This window comes from Asparagus officinalis, chromosome 9, assembly GCF_001876935.1.
Source record: "Asparagus officinalis chromosome 9, Aspof.V1, whole genome shotgun sequence".
NCBI lineage: Eukaryota > Viridiplantae > Streptophyta > Magnoliopsida > Asparagales > Asparagaceae > Asparagus > Asparagus officinalis.
This window is the reverse complement of record NC_033802.1, coordinates 63,183,131-63,189,898: the sequence shown is the minus strand read 5'-3', so window position 1 is coordinate 63,189,898 and position 6,768 is coordinate 63,183,131. Positions and strand designations below refer to the sequence as shown.

The 6,768-nt window shown below is 41.5% G+C and overlaps 1 pseudogene; it reads right to left on the bottom strand.

The window, feature by feature from the left end:
• LOC109823531 lies at positions 858 to 3,841 on the bottom strand (annotated as a pseudogene).

Genomic DNA, 6,768 nt, shown 5'->3' with positions numbered 1-6,768 from the left:
CTCTGCCGCCGAAGCCGCCTCGGCCTGCCTGGCCGCCGTGCTCCCCTCCGCGGCCTGCTTGGGCAGCGTGGTGCTGCTGCCCGCTGCCGTGGTACTGCTGTCCGCCTCGGCCTCTTTGGCCACGGCCACGCCCACGACCGGCCCCGCGACCTCGTCCTCGTCCGCTGCCATCATTGGGTGTAGTTGTTGAGAGGAAGCCTCCGCCGTTGTTCTTGCTCCTTGCTTGCCACTCCGCATGCGTCAACAATAGGTGATCGTCGACGTTGTTTCGAAAACACGTGCCCTCTCCACGTGGGCTTTGAGACGCCCGATTGCCTCCTCGAGTGTCATGTCGTCGATGTCCCCGAACTGTTCAATCGTGGAGACGATAGTAAGGAATCTCTCCGGTACCGCCCGAAGAAGCTTTCTGACGACGTAGTTCTCCTCCATCTCGCCGCCTAAAGCCCGGATCTTGTTGACGACTCCTGTCAACTTCGTCGAAAAATCGTCGACGTTGTCATTCTCCTTCATCCGGAGAAGTTCGAACTCGGACTTCAAGGTTTGCACCTTCGCGTTCCTTACACGATCCGCTCCTAGGTGCATAGTTTTCAACGTCTCCCATGCCTCTTTTGCCGTTTGCTTCTCTGCGATCACCATCAAAGTCTCTTCAGGAATCCCCTGGTAGATGGCCGCCAACGCCATCTGATCCTTCCTGTGTTCCACGGACGCGCCTGCCGCGGGCTCAATGGCATCCCACACGTCTTGAGCCTTCATGTAGACTTTCATCTTGATCGCCCACGAAGCATAGTTGTCCCTCGATAACGTCGGGTATTGAAGAGTGAGCGAACCCACCTTGGTCGTCATCTTCTCCGAACTCGTCATCTCTTCAGATCTTGGTTGGTACTTAGGCATACACCGCTCTGATACCACTTGTTGGCTTTTGAAATAGGATTGGCCTGAATCAGATCTGAAACTGATTTGAGAAAATCTGTAAACACTGTAGCAACCGAACCTGGCAGTTTTTCAGAGAACAGAACTGCAGCAAACAGAGAGATGGCCTGATTTCTTTGGGAACGAACAGCAAGAGAGCAGAACCTGCAGGAAGAAAATAGAGGTAGGAACCTTTTCTAAACTTTATTCACGTTCTAAAAATTACAAAGACTTGTTTACATATTTATAACCAATAACTAGGAAACCTATCCTAACTAGTATTCTACTATAATTAGAACTCTATCTAATAACATGGATTCAAAACTAACAATTCTATTCTAACTAGGACTGATTAACAACTCACATTAATTTGCTGATTGATGGGGGGTAGTATGTATTATAAATAGAGGAGGACGACCAGATGAGCCCTAGGAGGAGGAGGACTCCTAGTTTAAACAAAATTCTCCCCCAAATCCCTCCCTCTTTGAATTAAAAAATTCAGTTGTAGCTCTAGTCAGAATAGGAGAACAAATAATATCAAAAAATCGAAACTTCATAAGTCAATTACACACTGACTAATAAATAATTGTTGCACGCTACTTTCAAAAAGAGGAACCATAAGTGAAACAGCCGATTTAACCATATATGTAAAGAATGCTTATTCAAATCTTTGCAGCACCAGTACATGAATGGATATATTACCATTTCTTCGGTGCTATGCTTAGGAAATCTTAGAGCTCCTATTCTAATTGTTTCATTCGCTACATGGCGCTTTGTTGACTGCTTGTCACAAAGCTGAACTTCCAGAGAAACGAATCCTTGACCTGAGAAATAGAAAGGAAAGCCAACAGAAAGAAAACCATTTAGACGCGTTATTATGATAAATTAATTATATTAGCTTGGATGAAAAAAGTTTAGCAATAAATGTGACACATACCTGCTCAGGAGTTTTTTCCCCAACTACTGCAATCCTTCACTATTATTACTTACAAAATGAAACAACTCGAGCAATCCTTCACTATTATTACTTGCAAAAGGAATACGTAAATGATATGTAGTGTCAATACTCATTTTTGTATAAATACCGTATATTTTGTTTCTGGTTTTCCCCAACCGCTGCGTTCTGGTCTAGACCTTCCAAGTGTAGGTGCACCGGATAGTGCAACTATTTCCTGAAGCAACAAAATACATTTCATGCATGTCAAACAATCTATAAGCTACAAAATGTTAAAGAGATTCATATAACATTAGCATCAATTTTGATGCAAGTGTGAACCTGGTCATTAAGTCCTGTTCTGTAGAATACATTTTGTAAATGTTCAGCATGTGAAGGTGGTCCAGCATCTAATTGGAAAGTGAAAAAGTGAATTATTAATTTGAAATGAAGCCTGAGCTATATAAGACAGAGAAGCACAAAGTCAGAGTGTTAAACAAGAAAAAGCATTATCCAAGCACCTGGACCAGCATAAATTGCATATACAATATCACTTCTTTCATGTGTTTACATTATAACGGGATGAGATTTGGAAGACGAAATTTATGCGAAGATATACTTCCTCAATTTTAATTAGATTCATGCTCGTCCATTAAGCATAAGCATTTTATTGTATCAATTATCCATTATAATAGTGGGTGTACGAATCCTAAAGCGAAGTTTCTAGTGAAAAGGTGTTAAAGATATAAGTGAAAATGAAATTCAATTTGCAGTTAAGATTACAGGTATGCAGTTGCTGATTTTTTGGTACAATATCAGATGCATGGTGACAAATTTTAAAGCACATCAACTGTATTCCATAGCTTAAACAATAAAGCATATGCAATATTGAAGTTGATTGGACAAAAAATAATAATAAATAAATAGTTCAATTAAATACATGTGAAAATCTGTAATTTAACTGACCATTTTTTATTGATTTTCCCATATTATCATATTAATTTTAAGAAACATGGCTAAAAAAGTACCAGTAATATTGATTTATTTCTTTAATTATTTCAGGAGAAAAATGATCATTTTTTCAAGTGTAGGTTGTGACAACTGTTTCCTCAAGTAAATAATGAAGTAAAGTTTATGAAACTACATTAAAAAAACAACTAACAACAATGCACTTATGGGAAAAGCATATGTCAACAAAATGCACCAATCAGAAGAAGGAAAAAAAAGTCAGCTGATTTAGGAATATATTTTTTTTCCTGGTGATCACTATGTCAATGGTGAAAAACTTGGAAAATCAGTGGGTCAACTATCAAGAGGCAAATATATAAAGAAAATAAAAACCAAATGCACAAAACACTTAATGAGGTTTAGCATCACACCAGGAAGTTTCCCCTCTTCTGGACATTGCTCAGGTCCAGTAACATCTACTCTTCCATACTTCATAGGAATCTTGGGGCCGCCAGCCTCCTGAGAAATAACAATAACTCAATTATGAATAATTAAACAATTCTGAACTTTGATCCTAAGTTAATATAATGAATAGACATTTAAAAAGAAAAGGAAAGTAGACCTCCACAGCTGTAGCACTTGCTAACTGGAATAGATCAGCATAAGTAACACCTGAGTACTTGTCCTTGATAGGTTGAATAAGCTTTAAAGCATTCACAAGGCATGTTACCATTATCATGATCTTTGAATATTACTAAGCAATGAGATTGTGTATTAAAATGCTAATGAAGATATACATTACCAACATTGGCTGCATCTTTAAGTTCAACTTCAAATCGTAGACTTCCATTAGCTCCTCATCTTTTTGGCCATTCTTCAATATTCTTGTCATATGTACTCGCATCATGTCACCCTAAGCGGATCTGCCAGCAATCAGTTAATATGCACTACTAATCTTTTTAACATGAATATAGTTAACAGAACTAAACTGAAATATAGTTAACACAAACCTTAACACTAACTGTTTCCGTCGAAAGTTACCTTAGTCATTGATTTCATTAAACTTTAAGCGTTACAAATGAATTCAAATAACAAAAGAACAAAAGATTACAACTTTCTTGAAAATAAACACAAGATCCGTTTATCGGCTCCTGCTTGCGTGGGTTCTTTGCCGGTGCCGGGGTTAATCCGTGGACGACCTCGAATCAGATCCGGTTGCAGAAAATTGGGCAGAGCTTCTACCTCACCAAGGGGGTATTTGCTTGAAGTCCTGAAATCGACAAAGCGAAATCAGGGCTACGGGCTTCAGATCCTTCGAATGAGCTTCTTCTTTGGGCCGAAGTTCGCCGGGATCTCGTTCGCCTTTGCTGAAATTTCGTGCTCCTTGACTCTCCAATCCAGCAGCACCTCGTCCTCTTGGTAAAATTCCAGATCCCGAAAATGGAGGCCTTTGGCTCGTATTTATAGGCCCCGGATGCGGTTATTTTGGATGAAAACAAGTGATTTGGCTCTATCTTCAGTTAACAACAGCCTAACCACGTTTGGGGATGATATCAAGTTAGTTAGAAACCCCTGGAACAGATAAAACCTGCAAAAAACAGCATCAAAACCGTCAAAACGTGTTTCGGGTTCCGTACTGCGCTTGCGCGGGTCGGATCAGTCCGACCTGCGCTTGTGCAGGTCGGATTGATCCGACCCGCACTTGTGCGGGTCGGATCAGGTCGGATTGATCCGACCTGCACTTGTGCAGGTCGGATTGATCCGACCTGCACTTGTGCAGGTCGGGTTGATCCGACCTGCACTTGTGCAGGTCGGGTTGATCCGTCTTGCGTTCGCGCAGTTTTGGCGACTCGTTCTTTTATGTTCCCTTTCTTCCGGGATTTTCTCTTTCCGCGTGTTTGGCCGATTTGTTGACTTGTATGCTTCGCCGCAAGACCGATCGTCGAACGCGCTTTAGTTAATATACGCGTGTTGATCGATGCGTGCGGACTAATTGGCGTGCGCGCGTTGATTTGAAGTACGCGCGTTGACCGACACGCACGAGCTGATTTGACGTACGCGCGTTGACCGGCGCGCACGAGCTGATTTGACGTACGCGCGTTGACCGGCGCGCACGAGCTGCTTAGGTGAGTCTTCTTGTCTCGCCAATTCATTGTTTCGAGTTTCGTGCGGGCTCTCATAGGCAATTTTAGACGCCTACAGATACCCCCTCCAAAGTGTTTCAGCCTCATTCTTTTATAGAGGAGTCTGAAATGCTTTGGATATGATGGATCCCCACCTTCAGTCAGTGTTAAAGGACCTACAAATTCTTGACTTCTCCATATTTTAGCGTATTCTGTATTTTGTCGAATAGCTAAGATTTTCTCGGTACTGCGTTTATCGTCTGACCGTTGTTGAAGCCTTGAACCGGAATTGGTGAGTGGGTTTTTTTATTGATATGTCATTGAGTTGACTTTTGGATCAATTGCAACGCGTTGACTGGCGTTGACCTAGGGCTACGCGTTGACCGGCGTTGACCTAGGGCTACGCGTTAACCTGAGGAGAACCAGTTTATACTCATGTACTCCTGGGAGTTTCGGGAGTCAGTTTAACCTCGTGTACCCGTCGGAGGTTAACAGGTTATCCTTAAGAATTATTATATATAATATTCTCCAGGAACTTCCCGTCAGAAGTGGGAAACAGTTTAGACTCGTGGTCGCCAATTGGAGTTTGAATATCAAATATTCCGATAATAAGCGAAAATATCGCGAAATCACCCAAAATATAAAATTGGGTCTCGAGTATTCTGAAATAGGCGAAAATATCTTGAAATTATTTGGGAGTCACCCAAAATATAAAATTGGGTCTCGAGTATTCTGAAATAGGCGAAAATATCTTGAAATTATTTGGGACACGGGATTGAACTCCGAAAATTCTCAATCTGACTGAAAATGCCGCTCAATTATCCGGGAAAAGAAGTCGAACTCTGAACATTCCAAATATGATCAAAAATGCCGTGAGATTGTCTGGGAGATGAGGTTAGATTCTGAAAATTTTAAAAACGGGCGAAAACAGGCGAGAATACAACAAAATGGGTCTAATAAGAGTCTGACCCGCGTTCACGCGGGTCAGATTGATCCGACCCGCGTGCCCGCGGGTCGGATTGATCCGACTCGCATGCCCGCGGGTCGGGTCGGATGAAGGCGCAGGGATCAAAAACCCCCCTTCTTTCCTGTTCGGTTCCAACTTCCCCTTCTCTCTAAAATATTTCGGTTTCTTCTCCTTCCAAGTTCTGGTCTTTTGAGAACTCCCCCATACCAGAAATTCCTCTCCTTTAAGAACTCTCAAACTCTTCAACTTTGCTAAGATCAAAAGGCTTTGGAGAAGTTCCTGAGCTTTGGCCGAATTTTTGCCTCTTCACAAGCTAGGGCTTGGCAATTTGGGATTTTCCTCTTCTTCAAGCTCTAATCTTCTTGGTAAGTCTTCTTCCATGGCTTGTTTTAATTTCAGTTTTGAATTCTTGCCTTTGAGATCATGGGCTTTGGTTTGATGGTTGAAACCCTAACTCTTGAATTTGGGCAAAAAACCGAATTTGATTGGGTTGTGTAATGGCCGAAATTCTTGAGCTTTATTCTTGAATTTGTGTAAAGAACTGAAATTGATGGCTAAAACTCTTTGTTAACTGAATTTTTTACTGTTCATGGCCGACTTTCCTGACTGTTCATGGCCGACTTTCCTGACTGTTCATGGCCGAAATTGGTTGATGTTGGCCGAGATCTTTTGACTGATATTGATGTCTGAGTGTGTCATGCTCTTTCAAAGTATTTTTTTTTATGCATCAAAGCTTCCGATGATGTATAATCTTCTGCAAGTCATCTGTTTCAATTTTACATGGACTAAATTCGTCATCCATGTCAAATAGCAACATCTTGAAATCCCCTTTCATATAATAAGGAATTATTTAGGCAATTTCCATCTGTTACATTTGAACTGGAAGC